Here is a 23425-nt window from a genome sequence, read left to right as displayed (position 1 = left end):
CCCAGGGAAAGAGGGAGCCCCAAGCACAGCATCTCACCCCTTCTCTCATTCTTCTTCCACAGTGTGGTATTTCCAATTAAGTATTTAAACACACATACAAGCTGTGCACGCTGCAAAGTCCTGCTCAAGGGTCTTACCCTACCACATATTTGAATTGCAAAAAGAGTGCTCCTAAGCCCTGCAGTTGGCACAAGCCCCAAGAGCAGTGCAGGGTTGATGTCATATCTTCCTAGCCTCACAAAGCCTCCAAAGACCAAGCCAGTGCCAAGTGACCTACAACTGTCTTTCAGAAACAGAGGCAGAAGAGGAGGCAAAGAGACATGTTGCTGCCAACACTGGAAGCTTGCTGGCTGGTTGTATCAGGAGATAAGCTAAAAGACCTTCTCGGGCCCATCTGTATGCAACTACTGGCACACCTGATCTTTCTTCTAAGTGCAATCTCTAACAGTCCATGCAGGCTGCCCTATGAAATTAATCGTGCCACCCCCAGTATGATTTGAGTGATAGCCAGAAATCACTCCTGTGTCAGGAGCACTAGTAGCCCCTTTAAATATAATCAGGCAATATTTACATCTGCATCAAACCCACGGTTTGGCAAAAAAAGGTTAATTCACCCAAGAGTGCTTTGATCCTCTGACAAATCATTTCCTGATTCAAGTTGAAACAACACAAAGGACTTTGGACACCAACCAGCTGTCGCCCTTGTGTTGTGAGCGGGCACTAAATCCCACACAGTCAGAGAGGAAAGGTTTAGGCAGTGGGAGGGGAGCAAATGGTCCATTTGGATTCACAGTATGTGAGAAGTTTCATCTAGAGAAGTGATTCCTTCTCTTGCTACCTATCTGATGCAAGCTGGCAGAAGAGGGGTCCATGAAAACTCACGAACAGGAAAAGCAGCTGCAGGACACTTCAACAGCACTGAAGCATGGCAAAACCTGTTGGACGTACAACCAGGAGGGTGAGAGGAGATGGTTTTTCTTTGCTTTGCTCTCCAAAGCATGCTTAGACACTGACAGATCTCCAGATGCAATGACCCCTTTGTGACCTTTGGGCCTGAGCTGAGTGAGAGAAAGAAGCAAGAAGTGAGCTTAACAAAGATCTGAGAGAGCAGCTGGGAAAAGTGAAGGCAGAGCTGAGGTTTAATAGCCATCTCTTTTTGTCTTGTTTAAAGTGAAGCATTCACACACTTACTTGCAACCTGGGCAGGAAAAAAATAAACCACACACAGAGAAAAAAACCAAACCTGATGCTAACAGACTGCTTTCAACATCCTCCCTCAGATACTCTCTCAGTACAGATGTATTAATATTTTCCTGTGTTTCTACTACAAATATGGCACTTGGCAATTAAAAAGAAATGCAGCTTGGGGGGAAGCTGATTAGAAGCATAACTTGCTACATAATTCCAGTATGATGAACCCTTAATTAAACATTATTAATTCAAGGTGTTGAAAGAAACAGTCCACAAAACTAAGTAATTTCTTCCAATCCCCATCCTCATTTTAACTGATGTGTTTTTATTACCAGGCTTTGAGAAATTGATTCTGCAGTCTCATTGAATGAGCAGGCCATAATGCACAAGACAAAAAGAAATGACTGACTAACCCTTGAGATGCTCTTGATCTTTATTACCTTATTTTTACTACAGGTGGCATAAAACTGAACTCCTGAAACTTCTCCTTGTGACAGACTCTTCTATTATTTCTCATTAAATCATGTTTTGGTGGCCAGGCAACCCTCAGATGTAGATGTGCTGCTTTGACCTGCCACCTGCCTAGTTCCAACTGGATCAACGTTTTTGAACGTAGCAGCACAAAGGGATCAACTTGATAAAACTCATGCCATGTACTTTGAACTGCCTAACCCCAGATCCAGAGCTTACATTACTCCAAGTCTCTCATGGGGCTCTGTTGTGATGCAAATAATGTGCAATCCCCGGACACAAAGAAAGTTATTAAACTGGAATTAGAAGTTATAAAGTAACCGGCAACTTGAAGGAGAAATCAGGGTTAAAAGGAGCACCGAAGAAAGACGTACGAAGTAGGAAGTGGCTGTTTACAATTAAACTTCAGCAAACGTAAGGGAACACAGGCACAAGGACAGTAGGGCTGTGCAGCAGGCAGCCTCCTCCGCAGGCTCAGCTGCTTTCCTTCCTCAGCGCAGGGCATGCACCCACTTCACCCTTCTCCCCCCAAAAGCCTGACGGACTTTGCCATTAAGCCCTGCCTCTGGGCTGAGAGCACCAACAGCATGTTAACTTTGCAGCGTCCGGCTCAGCCCGCCTGTCACACCGGTCGGCAGACAAGGCTGGTACCAGCAGCAAGGCAGCTGTGTGCAACCTGGAGCCAAGGCCAGCCCATCTCCAGCCAAGCTCCCAGCAGCATCCCAGTTACTGACCAAACAGGGAATTGGGCAAACCAGGCAAGAGCAGAGGAAACACATGGTATCAGGTCAGGAGTTAAAATATGTAAGTGACCTGCAACTTCCATCACGAACAGGACTGATGAATGCCAGAGCCACACAGAACAGAAACTCATCTGCAAAAAAAACTCATCCAGCCTCTGATGCAATTTCTGTCACTCCAGACAGTCCGCAAGGTGAAAGTGAGAACAGTGTTCCCCTTCAGACAGAAATCAAACCATGACTTAAAATGAAATTTTCAAGAAACAATTGAGGAAATGGGTGGAGCTAGTGGAGATTTCCTACATCAGAGAAGCTCGGCATCTCAGTCTAGCAAGACTAATATCCCTTTTTCATTATAAGAAAGATAACTAGGAGACTTCTTTGCCTGTAACTCCATCTTCAGCCTCAACATCAGTCACCTCATGCAACTTCAATCCTGATCGGGCCATCCAAGATGAATAACAAGCCAGTCATGGAGCACAACACCTTTTTACTCCAGTAACGAAACATAATTCATACAGGAATGTACCACACAAATTGTGGCTATTTTTCACCCAGAATGTAAGCAGCCCTGCAACAACAAGCTCCCAATTAACAGGTTAACAGTGAAAGGAAATCAAAAGGTCAGTTTAAAAATGCATGCATAAATCAGACCAGAAGAGTGTTCACAACTAAGAAAATACCAGATTCCTGCAGAAAGCAGAAGAGCTTAAGAGAGCAGCCGGCAGAGCAAGCACATGCTTTGTGCCACCAGCTCAGCTGGTCACAGCCCACAGCTAGAGGGGAGGACAGCGAGGGGGCGAGTCCACAGCCCACACTACCCAGCTGCAAACAGCCCAGACTAGAGAGTACGCACAGAAGAACCTGTGGCTCCTCAAAGCATTTTCATGTTGTGAACCCTGGCCACTATGTGGTTTATCCCAGGTTGGATTTTGCTCTATTTCTGAGAAGATGACAAAAATGCAAGTTCTCAGACATGCACGGACAGGACAAGACTCAGGCCAACATTCCTTGCCAGGAAAAGTTTCCCCTCTGCAAACTTCCATGAAGTAGTATGTGTATCTTTTATTAGATACACATAAATTTTCTTTGCAATGCTGAGGCTTGACCTTGGTACCAAGAATGTAGCCCAGTATGTCTTCTTTTTCCATTTCCACAGTAGACCATCTTGTAAGACTGCAGCAGCCTGGAAAGTCCCAGCAGTTGCCCACTGCTGCTGTGTTACAGTGAGAGGCAGCTATGTCTTTTTCTACCCCGACTTGCGATGAGGAGGAAAGGAATTGCACAGCTGGCTCATCACTTCTATTCCTGCAATAGCCCTTTAAGACAAAGTTCAAAACTAGCCGAAATTTTATGATGGGCTGAAAATGTGAAGGGAAGGACAGCTTCTCAAGAGAAAGTTTTACTTGTCAGATTAGGCGAGACGCCTGAATTCTGTCATGGACAGCACTTTTACTTCTCCCTTCTACTCCTTCCTGTTATCCCCCTTTTCTGTGTTGTCTTAGAGACTTTGAATAAACAGAGCGAGCATTCAGGGGCATGGTGAAAGAAGAGGAGCAGGCACGACTGGACAGGCAGCAAACAAAGCGTGCGCCAAATAGAAAAGTTACAGGAAATAAAATGAGTCTGGAGAGCCAAGACAGAGGAATAGCAAAAGCATGAGAACAGCTGAGATGTGAGATGCTTCACAGATACGACTGGGCAAACATTCAAGGCCACAAGGTAAAACTACTAGAAGCCAGGATTTACATCGTGCTTCTTCGTACTGCAGTAAAGACTACCCTGAATATCTCCCAGGAGGAACCCCACGGGCAACCCACAACTTCCACTCCAGCAACTTGTCCAGAGCTGGGAGAAACCAGTTGTGTTAGACATCCAGGCCTCCCCACTCCCTCTTAATCAATAGGCAGCTGGTAATCAACCTGGCTTAAGTGGTCAAGATGAGGCAATGGGCACAGATGGGATGATGAACTCACAAGCTTAGTCAGGAGGGTAGTCGACCAGCATGGACCAGTTAGAGCTGTGCGTTGAGCATGTTTAACCCCCTGTTTCAAAACTGGTATTTCTAGCAGGGGTATTTTAAGAAGCCTCAGATCTCCACAATACAGTCAGAGGCTTCCTGGTAACTCTCCAGAATTATTCTCATAATTCTCCAAAACCAGCAGGAAATTTATTTCCATTTTTCTCAGGACGCTGTGCTGGAACCCACATCTCCATGAGCTGTTCAGTTATCCCGCTATGGGAAGATAACTCACTGAGTGGTGGGCTAAGCAGGTGGGGGGAAGTACCATTTCAGCTCTCTGACTTAAATTTACTTCTGCATGCAAGTCAAAACCATCTCAGCTAAGGCCAATCTTTTTCTAGCAAAAGCTAGGATAATATACTGCAGTTAAATCCTCACCTACAAGCCACCACTGCTTTAATCAGATTCAGTCAAATCCCAGTCTTTGCAGTCTAGACATGGTTTAGCAAGTGCTTTTATGTGAGTAATTCATTGCAAGAGAAGACAATTCTTAATGGAATTAGAAAGATAACTCATCACATGTGAAGTTTTATCTGGGGCTTACCTCAGTTTTGGCAAAGAAAACCTTGCTGGATTTTGACAGGGCAAAGACATCCTAACGTAAGTATTCAAGCATCAGTCCAAGTGAAGATTTTACTTGAGAAAGGAAGTAAAAGAAAATGTTTTTCTTTGACCTTAACACTTTTCCAAAGTTTAGCCAGCCTCAAAAGGCATTTTGTTTAGAGCAAGAACATTAACATTACAATTTTGCAACACAGCACAGAAACATGAATCCTGAGGTGATACAGACTACAGACTTGATCCCTTACTCTGGCCCCCTTCTGTGGCCTCTCTAGTACTCTGGGGTTTAGGCAAAGGTACAAAGATTCATATGAAGGAGAGAGAAAAGGCACATACAAGAGTACCTACTGGTTCTGACCTACAGTACAGGTACACTGGCAACATTTTCAAGGACCTCCATACATCTATTTACAGAAACTTAAGGCAGAAATACCAGAGCACTTTTGTGGTTTGACAACTTCTGTGTTGAAATCAAAGTGACGAGATGGTCCAGCTCCACCACAGTCAATTTGACTAGGCTTTAATATACATACAAAACTGCTGTTGGGTGACAGAAAATTATAAGTGCCAGCACTATTGTGCTCCTAGCTGTGCATAAATACATTATTTTATTGCCATTTTTTATTTGCTCAAAGAATCTTTGGCAGAGTGTTAGTAAGACATGGGGAATATCAGCCCTGTGTTTCTGAACACAGAATGGATGTGTAGGGGAAAAGGCCTTACATACCCAGCTAGTTCTTCTACAGGGCAATCACAGGCCAGCCAGTCCTCCTCCTTGTAAAGAGACTCTCTCAGCACTGATACAAGAATGGCTGTAACTGGACATTGCAGTAATACAGTATTAACCAGTTCAATTAACAGTTGTACTTGAATGCACCAGGAGGCATAAAACAACCAATAAATCATGTCTTTTTTACTCAAAGAGTTGAAGAGATCATATTTTCTGCAACTTACTAAGGAGGTAACCCTGGCTCACTTTTGTGATGCAAATTAGCGAGTTGGTTGGAGGGAGAGGGGAAAAAGGTCTTTTAACTGAAAAGACAATTAACTTCCTCCCTACACAATGGTCACAGAGACACCAGCACCCACTGAGCCTCCTCCAGGACTCTACCACTCTCCTTCAGACCAAGCACAGCCAAACCTCCGGCCCCTGACTGCACACCCTCATCACTGCTGCATGCCTCTGTCACCTCACTCACCTGCAGTCACCAAAAAGACCTGGAACCACCCAGAACCAGCCCAGATGTGTTAAACTGCACTTGAAACTGGGGGACATAAATCACTGCCCTTCCATGAAGATGTAGGTACAAGGAAACTGCTTTACCAAGCAGTAACAGCCTCCAAAGCAAAACACCATCCCAAATGAAATATGGCTCAGGAATGTGAGCTATGTGGGCAGGGGGGCTCTGATGGATATTGAGGGAGGACAGGAGCAGGCAGGCTGCTTTCACAACTGACAGTGGTTTCCTAGCCAGAGCAGAGGACCAGCCTAGCCACACGTGTGCACGCATAGGCACGCCGGCACACGCATAGCTTGGGAATGTGAGCAATGCTGACCAGGAGCTGGGGGGGGACTTTGCGGCCTGGGAGAGAGGGATGGGAGCAAGTATGAGGGAAACAACACAACAACACCGAGAGGCAGCTGGGGTTGCTGCAGGACTCCCTTTACGGGGTGTGTGCGAAGGGGTCACAAGGCTTGACTGCAGGCTGCAGACCAGCAAAGGGTCCCTTCTTGTCCCACTCAGCCCATGCTTGCGGAAATAAAACTTTACATGCAACTTTGCCATAAACCTGTCTGTCATTAATTTCTACCAGCTGAAACGAACTGCAGGTCCCTGGTTTTTGGCTAGCTGCTGACATGAAAAACATACCAGCATTAAGAGTAATAAACACATGCACTTAACACTTCCTGAGCCAGAGATTTCATATTCAGCTGTACAAGCACAAGCCTTTTGTCCCCCAGGCTAACAGAAGATGGAACTGCTACAGATAAAACAGACCTGAAACGCTCCCAAGTCTACTTCAGCCAAAACTAACAATTCCTCACAGCATGAAGAACATATTCAGTCACCTGCTATTTTTAAGGTTCTTTAAGAACTCCATTTTATTTCTACAATATTTTCTTGGTCCACAGGTCTCAGTCCAGCCAGAGAGTCAGTGAATGAGCACTGCTTATCTGGCTGGAGCTGCAGCCACCCAGGAGGGGCTCATGCCCACGGCCAGCCCGCACCTCCCACTGCCGGGTCTTGCTGGAGTGAGCACCGATTGCATCTCCTTAACATGCCTACTGCACAACTCGTGACAATCATGATGTGTGCACGGACAAAGAAGGGTTTGTTTTCCTTAGATTTCCTCAGCTGAGAAGGCTCCTGGCAGCCACTAGTATTTTTGTGGATGTGACCAATCTTGCATGTTGCTTAAAAACCTGACAGTGGTCACAAGCAGCACCAGTGATGGGGTGAGAAACTGCAAGAAAAACACAAAAGAGATAAAATCTGAGTGATAAATCACAGACGGGATCAGGGTCTAGACTAAGGTGACTCCCACTCCACACACAGGGACACATCAGAGCCCTTGTCTACTGAAAAAAAAAATATTAGTAAAACAGCCTTACAACACTGCAAGAACAAAGTAAGATACATGCGTGAAGTCTGTCATCCTGGTTAAATGATGCTGACAAGATAAATATAATGCAGCTAATCATGCCTACATCATTTTCAGCACCTCCTGGTTTCAGAGAGATTCAGTCCCAGGGTCTTCTTGCAGGTGACTGTATCTCATCTGGGAAAGTAACCGACTTGCCATGCACAGAAAAGAATCCGAGCAGACTGCTGGCAAAGTACACATGTGGAGAAAATGGTCAGTGATGCCAGAATAAGACTAGTATTCAGGAAGAAAACTCTTTCAAGAGTTTACCATTAAAAAAAACAAAAAACAAAACAAACGCCAAGTTAAAAGTTTAAGAACAAATTCAACACCACGTATCAGGAAGGAATGGAGTATAAACTAAAAATCTCTTCTTGTGCTGCTTTTTCTATGTCTTAAGATTAGTCTGGGATAAAGACTTGTTTTAAAAGCAAAGTTGTTTATTGAAATAATGTGAAGTGTGGTTTTTAAAAAATACCATGAAGCAGCTTAATTCTAATCCCACTCATGTAAATCCATACTGAACACCTGAAAAGAGCCAGATGACTTTTAATGCCTTTAATAAAGAAATGAAAAAAACGCTCAAGAACCCTAACATTTTACAGTTTGCTCAGGGTTTCTTTTGTTTGTTTGAATGGAGACTTTCTGCTTTTTGGTTTGTTTGTGGAAAACTGAAGATCATGACGTTTAGAGCAGCTTTAAAATTTAAATTTTTATTAACATCTTCATTGTGAAGTGGTTTCAAAATGGAGTGACAACTGTTCTTCACTCAGCAAGCCGATTTTTGGTTGCCAGTCTCTACAAGACAAGGTGTTACTGCCAGATGGACAGAAAGCTGGAGAACACAGAGCAGGTTTAAAAGAGCAAGAGAAGGACTCTGAAGAGCACAGGAGCTACAGAAATCCTACTTTGATATGGCTGCAAGGTCCCACCTTGGTATAGCTGCATGATATTCCATAACATCCATGTGCAGTTTCAACAACTGTCCTCCACTTTGTCAGGATTTCTCCAGCCATTCTGCACCCATCTTTTACTTCTGCTCTCCTGTGCACTTATACCACACAGAACAAAAAAATCAAAGCCTAGCCTGCCAAATTACTCCTGCTTCCTGTCCCCGTCTGCTCCAGAAACCCAATTACAAAGTTAACTCATGCTAATGGAGCCTGAAGGGATGTGCACTCACACTCAGCTACATGACAGGTCACAATGAATGAACAGCCTGATTTTCACCCTGGTTTGGTGCCTGAAATGTAAACAATGCACACTGAAGTTATCTACCGTAGAACTGCAGATACATCTTGGTCTATCTGTGGGTAATTGGAGTGGAAAGTCAGATTCCAATAACTGAGTCATTATCCATTAAAGTGCTCGGCTCAAAAAAACCCAAAAAACACACCACCAAAAATAAGAACCCACAAAAAAAAAACCACACCAAAAAGCTGCAGTAGGATTGACCCCAGCATCAGTTTCTACTCCAAAGAAAGATTCAGCTAAACTAAACATCATCTCTCAGCAGATATTTTGCTGTGTCTATTGAGATACCTCCACTCAGAAAAAAAGCAAGGCTCTGCTCTGGTGCAGCCCTCCAAAAGCTGGACTGCAGCGGAAGTGGATTATGTCCTAATGTATCCATCTACCTACATTGCAATGATAATGAAGACAAGGAGTTGAAACAGTACAACCTCTCTCCTAGCAGCTGAGTTAATAACAAAACACTGGTGAGAAAAAACCCAAAGGCTTAAATTGCCTTTGCCAAGCTGCAAAACAGAGAAGACGTATCAACTCTTTCATTCCCATTTCTCTTCTGTCAGAAATCTGGAAATCAGAACCAAACTCTGCAATATTGTTTCATTTAATAATTATGCATGGGTTGTGTCCCCATACTTTTGTCTCATAACATCTTGACTGTCCTTTGTTACTTTTTATACCCTAATTTTAAAACACTCCGAAGCCAAAAATAGAGAGAAAGGCTCTCTACTCCAAAACCAGAGATTCCCCCGCTCCTGTCCCCATCACTGTGCTTCTTGGCAAATTCTCTCTGGAGAAATACAGAAGAGCCACATAACACTCGTGTATCTTCCTTCACTGTCCAAGCCAGATTAATTTGGAGTAACTCTTACAGATCCTCTGCATCACCATATGCTGAGACAGGGATGAAAAAAGCAACATTTGCAGAGAGTTCACTATTGTCTGAGATCATTGGGGGTTTTTTGACACAGCTGTTCCAAAACAGTTCAGGAATGAGCCCCATCCTCTTCTCATTTAACAGTTCATGAAGTGAATGAAAACACTGTGACGGAAGCCCCACCGTGCACAGCCATGTTTATGCACCTAAACAAACACATTCAACCTCTGACACTGCCTCACTCCAGGGGAGACTCCCAGCCGTGAAACTGGAAAAACAATTGCGGTTTAAAAAAAAAAAAAAAAAGGGAAGAGTCAGAACAACCCAGGGGAAATCATTGTTTTAAAGTAAACTCTTCCATCTTTGAGACAAACAAGTTGCAGGCTGGTAGCATGCATGAATATGAACTGCAAGGCAGGGAGTTTTCCCAATCCCACCACAGAGCAGCATGCTTCTGACCATCATCTGCCAAAATGGTCCTAGTGGACGAAATTTCAGAACAAGTCACGTTGGTTTCCAACAGTTCGCAGGCTCAAGAGAGAATCACAGTACCATGATTTCATGCCTATTAATCTCTGACACAAGCTTGTACTGCTACTGAGAGGCTTCCCACCCTCTCCAGCTACACTGGCACAGCGTGTGGGATGCCATGCACACAGAGAATAGCCGGGAGGGGTATTTTGGCAGGTTTGTTTCCAGCCAGATCAGTGCTCCGATCTGTTTCGTCCCACAGCCACATAAACATTAGCACCATCACAAAGAAACTGGAAGCAAAAATGCAAGATGAGAGCTTGCTGCTTTCAGCCAGGCACAGACTTACCACCTACCTGCAGCCCCTGTAAGGCCCCCGTGGCACGGGCAGCTGCAGTCAACGGGAAACAGCCAGGATGTGCGGAGATTCACACAGATGCCAAATAAAACAGAAACAGTTCTGATGACACTTTAGGAATTCATGGTGCAAAATCATCTAGGTCAGTCTGGGTAGCATCCTCCCCCTTCATAACAACACTGCAGAATTGGGAAGGGATCAGAAATATGTAGACACTACAAAAAAAGTTAAACACACTTCAGTTTTTAACAAACCAAGCAAACATTATTTGGAAGGGGCTAGGGAATTATGTAAAATAACGAAGGGCGCATAAAAGCTAAATCAGTCTTTCTCCTTATCTCAAGAATGAGGGATGATCAAGCTATGTAATTAGGAGGCTGAAATGTGTGCACACACACACTACAGAAGTCATTATCACGGCACAGCAGCCATGAAGCCTACCAGCTTATCGGGACCAAGAGAAGGATTGGACACTTGTGTGGGTAACAGCCCTACATGGAGATATACTTAGGAATATTAATTAAAATCTTCAGGAAAAAAAAAATTAAGGCTAGGGACTTAGGGTTTAAAAGTCAATGTCCACTAATTACAGACAAGACATAAGGTAAGGGACAGATTAGCCCTCATCAGTCTTCGGTGTACGGATACTGCACATTTCTCAGTCTCTGGTAAAAAGCCTCTCAGCACAAAGCTGGCGCCTCACCCAATAACCAACATTTTGACCGTTTTTGCTTCCTCAGAAAACACAGCACCAGCACAACGCACTCCTGCCAGGGCACTACTGCTTCATGTAACTGCGCTGGTCACCCTTTGGGCAGAGAAGATGGTAGACCAGTAGAAAAACCCAGGTTCTTGGGACAAAGCATAGGTACATTTGTGCAGTGAAGAACTCAATAGTAATGCCAGCTCTTCAGTGCTGCAGAAGCAGCTGCTGTGAAACTCTTTTCTATTTCCTCAGCACCTCTCACCAACAACTCAGTGCCACTTACAGCAAGGAAGGACATCCTCTACTTCAGAGCACTGGCACGTGGTGAAGCAGGTTTAAGAGATCACCAAGCCAGAGCAGACCAGTGATCCTGGGAATCATGTTGCTATGATCATTTGCCCAAGAGACCCAGTGAGGTGTTCCCACTGCCCTCCTGGACATCACCCACCACCAATGAAGTCAGAGGTGCCTACAGCTCATGGCATACATACCTGCAGAGAAGAGAGAAAACAGCCCAGGTTTTCAATATAAAATACTCTTCTCTCACTGCCTTTTCCTCCTCCTGGGCTCTGTGTGTCAGGGCAGCACAAACACCTCCCTCTGTGCGAGGAACAGCAGGGAGGCAGCATCCCTGGGCCCAGAAACAGGCTTGGGACACCCCCACCGCCCAACATCCTCCCACCATTACCTTCATCAGAACATTTTCTGGAGACGCCTCGTTTTGGAGAAACGTAGTTACAACCTCCAACCCATCAGGGCAGGCATCCAGGTCTAGTTTTGGCTCCTGTGTACAATAGGGAGCCCAAGCACCGAACAAGTACAGGAACAGCAGTTGGGCTTATAAAGAGGCCAGACTCACTTTGACAGATTTGCTTACCCACAATTAAGTTCCAACTGTTCTTGTCAGACTCCTCTGTCTTCAGTCTACTCACATCTCTAAAGAATTAAAGGGACATTCAAAACACGCATTCATGACTCATGTTTAATTGTCAGCTGTCCTTCCCCAGTACAGCTCTAATTAGAAATCAGAAACACATTTTTGAGCACAGAAAGACACAAAAAATTGGCATTAACTGCCAAGGGAAGCCTGTGGGAGCATTTTAAGTCTAACAGGATGCTTTCTTCTAAGTTGTGCTGTAGCCAAACTAGTCATTGGGCTTAATACAGGGGTAAGAGCCCAGGGCCTGTGACAGCCTGGAAGTGAGATTAGATGCTCCTGCCATCCAACCTGAATGACAGAAGTCTTTTCATTACTAGCAAAGCTCAGAAAGCATTTTCAATATTCACTACAGCACCTTAAAAGTAATCTCCTCTTTTCCTCATCATGGAGAAGTACATCTTTAATGCTGAAAAAGTGATTATCACAATGTACATATTTCTGCTATTTTGCAGAGTTTGCCAGGGAACCTTTGCAAAGTAAAAATATAAATATAGCCTAAACCAGTATTCAGATTTAACTACAAGTCTCAACACTGCTGTCATGATTGCAGACAGTTTCCCAAAGTAAAATACATGGGCAGTATTCAGAGTTATAGAATGAGATAGACGTTAGACTATAATTCACAGTACAACACTGGTAGGAGTAATCTGCATAAAACATATAAACTGTAAAAAAAAAAAAACACAAAAAAACCAAACCAAAAATCAGTTATGCTGGTTGTTCACTCTTGATGTATATTATTACTTCCCTTCAGGTCCCACTCTTTTGACAGCTGGGAACGGCCATATAATTTGCATGTTATTTCCCCTCGATATGTAGCATCTATAATGGGAGCAAGAGATAACTGTGGAGTGTCAGAGTTGACGTGCCTAAGTGGTTTCCCCAGTTTCTCCATGAGATGCCTAAATGCCTTTTTACAGCACCACCAATTATTCAGTCATGCAAACAGATACTATTAAGATACTTCAGATGAATAATTTCCCACTAGAACCAAACACATTATAAGTTTGATCATAAATCTGAATCTCTAGACAACACAAACTTATTTCAGTGCTTACATACGGTTTATGGAAAGATATTGTGACATATTTTTATGTAGCTTGAATAAAAAATTTTTCAAGTAAAACCTGTAAAAAAATTACATCTGGCATTTCAAACCATCTGTAAACTAAATTTACTGCATCTTTTTAGAAGTTGGGTGGAATCAAAACTCTCTGCAAATTGTTCATTGCTACTTTTTGTTGCAGTTCCACATGAACTTCTCCTCATTGTTATGACAAGATAACCTAGTTATTGGCTTTACACTTGTCATCATGCCACAACCTACAAAAACTTAGATAAAATTCATACCCATGCACGTATATACACAGAAGCTTTCAAGCCACTTTGCAAGTTCTGTGTTTCTTCCCTTTCTAAAGCACACAGGCAAATTCAGATGGGTCGGACAGTCCTAGCAGTGACGCCTGAAACTTCTCCTGTGGCCCATTAGTCAATTCCATTAGCTAAATGTCTAGGAAAAAAAACACCTTCTCCATGATGTACCACCACAATAGGTGCTGACACCGCAAGAAAATCTGCAACTGTTCTCAATTAACAACTAATGCTTTAGTAACTAAAAGCACGATCAGCTGCCTGTTTCTGAAAGCTCTTCATGGTGGCTCTGCATCACTTGCAAAAGAGACCCTTCATTTAGACATTTTCATTTCACTTTCAGCATCTATTATTAAAACGTACAGGGCACCACAGAAACTGAGACCGCAAGCTGTACCAGAGGCTTATAAGCCTGATAAAACTGCCAGAGTGGGAAAAGGCAAACAGATACTGAGGGGGAGCAACTGAACAGACTAATCTCACACAAAAGTAATTCGTGGTATGAGAAATACATCCATTGACAGCTCTCCCAAGGACGTGAAATTTTCATAGACCTGCTAAACCACCACCTAAAACCAATCCACATTCAGTTTTCAATCTAAGGACCCAGTTTTATTCTCAGTTTCTCCAGTGCAATATTAAAGTAAAGCCTAATCTAAAAAGCACAGCAGGGGTTGACAAATTTAAAAACTAAGACACTGGGGGCTCCCATATAGGCTGAAGTGCTACAGGAGTCATCAGCCAGAGTGCTACCCAGAGTGCTCATCAGTAATTTATTTAATGGCAGTATCATGTTTGCCACTAGAGAACCATCCACCTCAGTTGATGAATTTCGATCTAGTTAGAGCTCTGGCAATATAAAAGGGGGAGAACCTCACTCTGATGTCAGACAAACGAAACACAAAGAGTTCAGCGTAACATCAAATCCCACAAAGCACATGGTTGACAAAGTCCGATTCTGAGGCGGACAAGAGCCTGTATCCGCCAACAACTCTGCCCAAGCTGCTCCCTGACAGCCGGCGATGTACTGCTCCTGGGGGCTGCTGCCCCCAGCATTGGTGGAACCCATGTTTCCCCACACCCAGCACTGTGTGGGATGCTCACACAACAAGCTCCCACACCCAAGTCCCCCCTGCCTCCTATGCCAGAGCGGCAACCTCTCTCACTCAGAGTGGATGGAGGAAGGACCCAGGCTTCTCTGTCATAGGACAACACCATGTCTTCTGTTGAGGAGGCATTTTAGGGGTAAGATCCTATTTCACCTGGTCTTTAATACAAGGCAGGTTCTCCCAGCCAGAATAGAGACAAGACATCAGAGATGTCACTGGCAGTGTGGACTGGGGGCAGCCCCACTGCTGCCAGCCAGACCCACTGTGCCCTGCTGACACCCAATCCCTTTGGAAAACTCACTCAAGACCTGACGACCCAAGCAGCACTCCCAAGGGCTTGAAACCCAACCTGAACGAAAATGTCAGGGCTCTCTTTGCACACCTTGGGCACTTACTAAACTAGTTTGGCCTTTCTAAATCTCACATTAGCCTGATCAGCCTCCTTTCACCTCATATTTTCCTTTCTTCAGATCATGCACCCACCCACACTACCTTTAATCAGATCCAGCCACCCTGCCAGAAGCAGTGAAATAAAAGGGTAAGATACATCTGATATTTTTAATCAGCGAGTTATCACGGTGACCTTTCTTGGTTAGCCAAGATGCAAGGTTGTCAACTAAGCTACAGAACTGCCAGATGGGCTTTGCTGTTAATTAAATGTTTGAGAGCTTTGATTTAACAAAAAGCGCAGTACACCTGACCTGCACATCAGTACAGGAAAGTTAAATTTAGCTTAGTCTTACGTGAAAATCAGGGCCAAATAAGTCACAAGAAAGTCACTGTCATTACTGAGGCTTGTAATTATGCCTGCATCAGTTTTTACACATAACTGTGTATGAAGCTATAGGGCCTCACAGCGTTCTTTGTTTCAGAAAGAATAAGATGGTTTTCAAACACTTCAGAATGTCTTTAAGAGATTTTTTGGGATCCATGAAGGGAGGACAAAGTTAAAGCATATTCATAAACTGAGCATCAAAGCCCAAGATTTCCCTCCTGCCTCCCCCTCCCCCCCCCCCAAAAAAAATTCTCTACTGTCTTTTTAAAGCGCCAGCTCACAAGTTCGACTTTATCCAAGATAGTCCACTTAAACGAAGCACCGATGAGCACAACTCCCGCTGTGGATGTGACCCACTCCCGCAGGCCGGTACCCGGCCCCCTCCCCTCCCCCGCAGGGATGCTCTCCGCCCCGCCTCGCCGCACTTCCACCGCGGACGGGCAAGACGGACGCAGCCAGCGCTGCGGGCCGGGGGGAGCTGCCGAAACCTGCGGTGGCGGACGGAGGCTGCCCCGAGGGACTCACCGGCCAAGCGAGCACCCTGCGGAGGGCAGGGCTGGGATGCACCTCCGCCGCTCCGAAGTCGAGACGGGATGCAGCGATGCGCAGAATACGCCCGCTCGTGCCCCCCTAAGCAAAATCACGCATTTTTACTCAAACCGTGGAAGGGGGTACCGGTACCAACAACTCTCCGCGACACGCTCGCATACCGGTCCCCGGGGGCCGCCGACTTCCTACCAGGGGCGCAACGTCGGGGTAGATCGCCCGCTCCCCGCGCCAGAGGGACCCAGAGGCTCCCCCGGTGCCCGCCCGCCCCATCCCATCCCATCCCCATCATCCCCCGCCGCTCACCTCCGGGCTCCGCGCCCCGGCGGGGCCTCGCGGCCGCCGGCGGGGAGGGTCGAGGGGAAGGAGGTTGGTAGTGTCGGTGGGGTGCTCGGGAGCCCCGCAAAACTCCAGCCCCCGCGCCAGCCCGCACCGCCGGGAGCTCGCAAACTCTCCTGGCAGTCGCTTTGTACCGGCCGGCGGCCCGCACTGCGGCTGCGCGCTGCCCAAAATCAACAAGGCGCGCTTCCAGCCCCCCGCCGGCAACCTTGGCCCTCCCGGCCCCCCCTCCCTGAGCAGCAGGGCTGTCCCTCCGCCCAGGGTCATTCCCTCCACACCCCCAGCAGTTCAAATACCCCACACGCACACCCCTCAACAGCACATCCTCCGCCCCCCGACAGCGCAAACCCCGCAGCCCCCGACCATGCCCCCTCCGACAGCGCAAACCCTCCCGCACCCCCGGCAGTGCAACCCCCCAGCCCCCCAAACAGTGCAGTCCCTCCGCGCCTCAAGGCATCCCCCGTTGGGACTGTTCTGCCCCGCCGCGGGAGGGGGCGGGGGGTGTTTTGGGTCCTCTTTTGGGGGCGGCACGTCTGCCCCCGCGCAGCTCTAGGGATGCGCTGGAGGGCCAGGGCCGGCGGCGGCTGCAGGAAGGGTTTTTCTCGCCTCCATCTCACAGGCTGGGTCGGCGGGTCGCAGGGATGCGACATCTCCTGCCAGGGAGAGCAGGGCTACCGTCGGGCTGCGACTGAAAGTACAGCGTCCTTGGGAAAAGCCGTCTGGGGCTAGCCTAGACGACGCCTTCCCTGTGCGCAGGCTGGAGGGACTGATCCAAAGCCGGCAAAGGAAGCGTTGGTCGCGGCAGGGTTTGGGTCAGATCCGACACCTGGTCAAGGCTGGTGCTGCCCAGTGCCAAGAGACTGGGATTCTCCACGGGGGGTTGTCACGTGAAATGCTTTTCTTGGTGTCAAGAGCCTCGGCAGAACGTGCCCTCCCGCTGCCAGCTACTCTGCTACGCGGGGCTGGAAGGCGTCCTCGGCCAAGGCTTTCAAGGAGAGCAAAATGTGCACCGGCTCCCTCTGCACTGCGTTGTGAATCTCAGCTTAGAACCAATGTTTTTAAACTTTTGCCTTGATCTTTACTGGTCAGAACAGGCTGTCCCTAAAGCCTTTTCAGCTGTTGAAGGATACAGTAGTCCCTGTTCTGTGAACCTTGAGTCTTTTGCTTACCAGTTTGAATATTCAGTATGGATTGATGAGTGGTTTCTTTCACTCCTCCCAGTCTTATCTCGGGTGCTATCCTCATTGCCCCGGGGCTCCCAGATCCCCCGGAGAAAATGCTTCAGAGGCTTTGTGGCGATGCCAGGAAGGATTTCACAGCTCGGAGCGGGACAGTCCCTCCCAAAGGCAGAGAGGTCAGCAAGTGAATCCTCAGGCCAGGAGGAAGCAAAGTGCAGGAGGCTCAGCAAAGTAAGGAGTGTGACGACACTTGGTCTTCTTTTCCAGATCTGGATGTGGGACCCTGCAAAGTGACTATTGTGAGATACTTCACAGCACAAAAGGATGCAACTGCGGCACATCTTCTTGCTTTTTCTGATTTTCCCTGTAGTGTGCCGTCAAATGCTGGCGCTTCCTGACCATCGCATCTCATTTCCTTCTTTCTGTGTCATACCTCTGATTTTCTTCTGCCTTTCCCTGGGTAATTGTCCTGAAAATCTGCATATTTCCAGATGGATTTTTTTTGCAGACATGATACCTGAAGCTCATGAATGGAGACTAGCAAAGATTGTCTCAATGCATATTGATTCCAGAATAGAGCAAAGAGGATATTAAGGAAATTTGAAAATCTCTCTGTTTTTCCCAGTGGACCACACTCAAGTAATGGTAGACAACAAATGGTAGGGTTTTCTCATTCTATAAAAAGCTAACAGGCTTGGTGACATTTCCATCTAAATAATTTCCAGTATTTCTTCTGAAATCTCAGAAGCCATTAAAACATTTTAGAGATTAAATTACATCAAGTATTTTTGTAAGTAAAGGTGCTATGATGTTGATATAAACCATCTCTCAAACCACTAAGCTTTTGTTACAAAAAAAATCCAAATCTGTGACCTAACACTGCAGCTCTTTGAGATGCTAATAATTATTAATCCTGATTGTGCTACATTTCCATTCAGAGGCTATTTTTTATGGCTGAGTTATCAACCCTAGAAAAAATGGGGGACAGATGAAAGGAATAGTTGAGACAACAGTGAGCACCACTTACCATTATTTATATTAACAACTAAAAAGAAAGTATACTCAGGCCAGCAAACAACTCCTTAGCATCAGCTTATTCATCCGAATAGTTGGGTCAGGACCATGTTGTACCAGAAACTGTACAAACACAGAATGAAAGCACTCCAGACTATGGCAGCGAACAGAGCAAGCAGATAGGGCTCTTTCCACTTCTCCCACTTAATCCTTTCTTTCAGGAGTTGCCAGCTCTTGACAGTTTAAACAAGTGAAATTAAATAAAGAAGTCAATTGTTGTGTTACCTGCGTAAGAGTAACAGGAAAAGACTTTCAACATGGTCATGCAGTAGATGGGGCTTTTTTCTTTGATGGTGCAATTAAAACCGCTGGGTCTTGGTTCACCCTTCAGCTCCTTGGGGCTTGTCTGGCATTGCAAAAAGCTTGCAAAGTGCACTAACGGGGAGCCTGAGGAACTGCCAAATGAGGCAGAGGAGGGATGTAAGGGGGCAGAAAGTGAGGAGGGCCAGTAAGCACTTGCCACTCCGCTCCATCCACCCTGGACTCCCAGTCACGTGAACATGGGGGAGGTTGGGAGAGGGGACATAGACCCTCTGTGGACTCCCTGTAAAGCACCAAAGAGAGAAACTGACTTCAGTCTAATCTAACCTGGGCAAAGCCTCAAGGAGGGAGGAGGTGTCAGTGTGTTCCTGCCCCTCCACAGGTGGGAGCAGTGAGGAGCGGGTGCTGCTCTCCAGCTGGGTATGCCCTGGCTGGGGCATTGCTGCTGGCCACGCCACCCTTGGAGACACCTGCGCAGCCCCCACTGTCCACCCAGGGCTGTGGGAGTGAGTGGGTTTGTCTTGCTTAGGCCGAGCACCAGTGAGAAGCTCAGAGCAGGGAATAGGTGCTTTTGCAGTGCTTTTCCAGAGTCCTGGAGTGTTTTTCATTTGGGATGTGCTCTGGCAGGTAGTGAGGCTGGAGATGCCATTAACGTTTAGCAAAAGAACACACCACCACCCAAAAAACCCCGCAAACCCACTGATTTCCTTCAAAAAGCCAGATGCCCCATGTCTGTGAGTAGGTAATAGTAAGTGCATGTCTAGAAGTAAGTAAATGTAATACTTGAAGAGAGAGAACACAGTGTATTTTTCCATTATCTGGATCAGGTCCAGATAAATACCATGTATGCTTTGGCAGAGTTTTCTGTGAGATTTTCGGTTGCACACAATACAGATAAAGCCTATGCACACATAGCGCAGACGTTAAAAACAAGAAGGACTTAAGAGAAATCATCTTGCCCAATGTCATTTTCAGTCCACTGAGCAGGGACTCAGGCAGAATGAGTTCTGTGAACACTCAGGCCTCATCCCTCTGGGTTTTAACATTCACCATGCCTGAAACCTGTTTTGTGTTGAACATCCTGTACAGCTTACTTGAGAGTCATGGGGCTGCTACAGCGTGAGGGTCACATCAGAGCCCTCGGAGGCTGGAAGGGCACCCGAATGCAGGCGGTCTGGGGGGCCTAAACTTAGAGGCAGCTTGCAGCAGCCCTGCTCCCAGCTGTGGCCCATACCCTTTTTGGAAGTGAGGAACAGAGGGGGATCAGACACCCCTTCTGCTGCTGTATTTGGCAGCAATTCTCTACTGAGCTGCATCCATAGAGGAGCACAAGAGGACATGTGTATCTTGGATGAGTTGTCTTAGGTCTTCCTCTAATTGGGATGGACACCTATGGCTCCACAATAAGCAGCTTGTCAGCAGGGCAGTGGGTGGAAAAGGCTGAGGCTAACTCACTTTTTTGCACAATGCCCCCCCGATCCTGCCTTCCCCCAGCACACCCAAAATCTGAGATGCTGCCAGTCCCATAAGGCTCACAGCTTCAGGGAAGCCCCTGAAGCCCCAGCAAATTTCACCTGATTTGTTGGGCTAGTGGAAACAGGCATGCCCAGTAAAGAAAACAATTCTACTAAGTTTTGATAAACAGAATAATTCTGGTTTTGCCAAAACGAAATGAAAAGTTGACATGTTCTTTCTGTAGGAAATGGCAATGCTTTCCTGTGCCTTATTTTGTACATTCTAGAAACACTACCTACCTGAAAAAAACCCACATATTTTTACTGAAAAGAAGCTTTGGCTTGTAGGAAGTGGTGTTCACAGCACCTGCCTGGACCAGAGCCCTACGACCCTCCTGCTCCCCCCCAGTTCCTCCCTGCCTTTGTGGGGGTCTCACACAGAGAGGGGCTGAGAGGGGGCAGGGCTGTGCTGCTGGGAGCATCTCCCTTCAGGGGCCTGGGGTGCACTCCTGCCTGGGAAGGACACTTTGAAGTGCTGATCACTGCCAAGCAGCTGCCGTTGCCAAAGCTGAGTGGCAAACTAAGGAATTAAGTAAAACTGAGTTTTAAAAGCACCGGACCTTTGCTACCCTAAATATTCTGCAAACCATTGTGAAAAGCAGGAGTAACACGTTGCACTGGTGTGAGTGACTCCACACAGTGGGCATGGCAGCTAAGAGTCAAATTAATCCTCTCCGCTTACAAGCCTGTAAAAGCCCAGCTTTTTCTCTCTGTGCATCTACTGTTCTGACTTGCTTTTAGGGAAGCTGCGGTTTCAGTAGGTGTACACACTGTCACTCTTTTCTCAGCACATCACACCACTAGCAAATCACACCGCATGGCTTGTTTCTGAGCACCATCTGCAAAGGAGGGATGTTATACAAAAGCAAAAGAAGGCAGAGCATTTTTTTCAGTCCTGGTTCAGGACTCACATCAGTGGCAGCCTGGAAATAGTACCACATACTTGCCTGTCAGTCCCAAGTGAAATGAAATGACGCGGCGTGCAGCTGAGTTTCCATCATCTGAGTTCTCAGTGCTGGAGGGTATGTGTTGCTGTTTGCCACACATTGTCTTGGACCTCATCGTTAGGCCTACAGATATTTGAGGCACAACAGTGTTCTTGATTTGTGCATGAATGCACAGGAATGCAACTCCAGAAATCATTTACTAGGTGAAGTGCAGCATTTGCCTTTCCCCTTATCTTTAAAGGAGTAGTGTCAAAATACTATACTCCCCAAGGTTTGACCAGATCCAGAAAGTTACAGGCAAAGTTGCCATAACGTTTCTGCCTTCTAGATTTTATCTGCTTTTTATCACTGAAATATTTTAAAGAACGCTTGATTCTCCAGAGCTCCGAGACCTTTATTTTACCTCTGAGCTGGGTGAAGAGGCCACTGCACTTTAAGTCAAATCAACAGCACCACACAGTTCTATTAGCAAGCTTAGACTCCACAAAAAGCTTTGCTTGGACTTGACGTCTGTCATGAGTTGTATGAGGGATTGATTTCCTTAATGGGTATGTGCACAGCAACTGAGGTCTAGAACTACATTGTGGAATCATGCTAAAACCTAAAATTATCTATTTGGAGACCTGCTGGGGGAGATGAGCAGGTCCACATGCCAGCCCAGGAGGGGGAGAGTTGGCTTGGTCAAGTTCACAGGATACCTGTCTCACACGCCAGGGCAGGCAGAAAACATTTCAGAGCACTCTGACAGCGAACTTGTGGCCCACAGTTAAAGGCAAAAGCAACAACTATAGGAAGAAAGCAGGAGACAAAACGCTTTAGCAATTACTTGTTGGAGCAAGGAATTTTTAAAATTATCTCCCACAGTTAGACTCCATTGATGCAATCCTAAATTTGTGCATGTTCATCCCAGGGAATGGCAGAATCAGGAAATTAATAACCCCACTACTTGTTTCTCCTTGGAGGAGTTCCTCCCTCATTGAGGATTTTAGCTCCATAGCAGGAGATACATAGGACCCAAGGGACACTTCAGAGGACCCCTGCATTTTATTATGAGACACTTGGAGTTTTCTTTCTATCTTTGTATGCTGCAAATTCTCAAATTAAAATGTGCTCTGTGCCAGAATTGGGCTAGCAAGGACTGTTCTTACGCACAGACAGATTTAATTACTTTGTATGAATGGTGATTTGATTTCTGTGATGATGATTTGTTTTCATGAAATTCATTAGTCAATTGTCCTCTTAAAATGGAGTTTCTCAACCTTTGTCCTAGTTTCAAATTCACAAGGGGATTTTAACGTACAGGTGAGGTACCTTATTTGCAAAATTGTGATTAGGATATGGAGGGCCTTCACTGTAAAAGTGCTAGCAAAAATGCTTTATGTACTTGGGCATCTCATTGAGAAGGGTTATCACATTATCTTCTCCTGTTTTTCTCACCTGCTGACTGACTTAACAAATAAGGGCCCATCTGATGGTTATTAGTAACGACTCTGAAAACTAAAGGTCTCACCTCTTGAAGGAGACAACGGGTTCTTTGTTCCTGATCTGCACATATCAGTGTGAAGCTGCTTTGGCAGAAGCTGGGGAAAGTTTTAGCTGTTCTTTGAAATGCATGCCTTGCTGATTAATCTGTGATTTATGGTGCTGGAGGTGGGTGTAGATCCTCTCTCATAACTCACAGAGATTCTTTATCCTGAAGCGTCTGATACTGGCTGCCGCATGGGTAGGAAACTGGATGAGCTGAATGGCATGCCAGGTCTAATAACACTATATTTATGTTTCAGCAAACTCATGACTGACTACCAGTGGAAGTTTTCAGCCTTGAAATGTACCTCCTGACAACACAACCTGGCACAGACAGTAAGTATGGGTTCCTCCACAAACTAAGCTGACCTGTTGCTTCATTTTTGCTAGCGAGGTCTGGCAGTTGTTGTATAGACACAGGTACCCTCTCACTGTTTCAGACCACCCTGGAGCATATGAAGAGCCCCTGTTTTTAATGCATGGTGTGCAGTTCTCCTCTCTGGATGCAGTGAGTGCACTTTCGTATCTTACTGATGCAGAGCACTGCTGAGTATT

At 46.0% G+C, this 23425-nt stretch overlaps 1 protein-coding gene across 1 annotated transcript in view; it reads right to left on the bottom strand.

Annotated features, from left to right (window-relative positions):
- Positions 1-16518, bottom strand: part of KANK1 (KN motif and ankyrin repeat domains 1) — a 132435-nt gene extending 115917 nt beyond the window's left edge. Inside the window, exon 1 of the mRNA XM_064439609.1 lies at positions 16340-16518. The gene's annotated coding sequence lies outside the window, so the exon portion shown is untranslated. The remainder of the gene's footprint in view (positions 1-16339) is intronic.
- Between the last annotated feature and the right edge of the window lie 6907 nt (positions 16519-23425).

This window comes from Phalacrocorax carbo, chromosome Z (assembly GCF_963921805.1).
Source record: "Phalacrocorax carbo chromosome Z, bPhaCar2.1, whole genome shotgun sequence".
NCBI classification, from domain to species: Eukaryota; Metazoa; Chordata; class Aves; order Suliformes; family Phalacrocoracidae; genus Phalacrocorax; species Phalacrocorax carbo.
This window is presented reverse-complemented; position numbering and strand designations above follow the sequence as displayed.